Source organism: Typopeltis vanoorti, chromosome 7 (genome assembly GCF_054136105.1).
Source record: "Typopeltis vanoorti isolate ZY-2024b chromosome 7, IOZ_Tvanoo_1.0, whole genome shotgun sequence".
Classification (NCBI taxonomy): domain Eukaryota; kingdom Metazoa; phylum Arthropoda; class Arachnida; order Uropygi; family Thelyphonidae; genus Typopeltis; species Typopeltis vanoorti.
The window spans coordinates 87,105,203-87,106,326 of record NC_143555.1 but is presented as its reverse complement, the minus strand read 5'-3'; the positions used below and the strand labels follow the sequence as shown (position 1 = coordinate 87,106,326).

The window sequence follows — 1,124 nt, the reverse complement described above, 5'->3', positions numbered from 1 at the left end:
TTATGACGAGGCAGAAACGAAATACTGAAATTCAACTAGTTTTGCAAAAGAAAAATAAAATACTGTTGCCCTTACCGTCGTCATATTTAGTTGAATGCGGCTTTAGTGCAATAAATGACTTGCTACTACTGAAAAAAAGAAATCATCTGGATATCACAAACTGTGGGGATTTCAGATTGAAAATGACTAAATTAGTACCTCAAATAAAAACTCTTTGCAGCAGAGCTCAAGCTCAAGGATCGCATTAACTTGAATTTTATTTTCCGGAGTTTAGTTCGATTTATGTTTTTTAATATAAAGTGTAACATAAAATTTATATTCATTGAAGAAAGTCAGATTAAAAGCAGTTTTACCTATGTTCCTTTTTTATTTAAAGTACATATTTATATTATACTTTTTCAGAACATGGCTGACTATTATGTTAGAGGGGGGGTCATCAAAATCTTTAAGGCATTGAGGTGGCCCATGATCTAAAACTATTCATACATATCGTATATAATCATATTGTATGAATATATATAAGAAGTAGCACGTAGATTTTCCCGGTTTATTTTAAGTAACTAAGAGTTCATACGTAGTAAGCCCGAATTAAATATTAATTTTCATTTTAATAAAAATAAACAGAAATTTTCATCCTAATTATCCATGACTTAACTAAATAAATTTATTTGCTCTTCCGTCAATGTTTGATCCATTTGTTATCAGTCAGGATGGCCGAGCGGTCTAAGGCGCTGCGTTCAGGTCGCAGTCGGGTATTCCCGGCGTGGGTTCGAATCCCACTCCTGACAATTATTTTTGGCTTTCTTTCTCTCTCTCTTTATTAATGGCATTTTAAGAGGTGTTCATATCTGAAATTCTGTTGTGGGAAATTAAAATATTGAGATCCTGGAAGAAAAATTAATTGATTTCTGGTAGTACTTCAATATGAGCTTTGTATTTTACAAGAAAGTCCTATCAGCAGTTAAAATATGGTGTCTCAACTACACAATAATTCCTGATTTACATCTTCCAAAAATGCCTGTGACAGTGAGATAGGCCGTTATGACTGCGTAGATAGAAAAAAATCTTATGGATAGAACTATCTCTTTTTTCTGTTTTATTAGACATGTTCAGTGGCTACTGCA

General features: G+C 32.7%; 1 non-coding gene across 1 annotated transcript; it reads left to right on the top strand.

Annotated features, from left to right (window-relative positions):
* The first annotated feature begins 704 nt into the window (after window positions 1-704).
* On the top strand, window positions 705-788 carry TRNAL-CAG (transfer RNA leucine (anticodon CAG)). The gene has a single exon. It is a non-coding gene; the product is annotated as a tRNA-Leu (tRNA).
* Window positions 789-1,124: the final 336 nt, after the last annotated feature.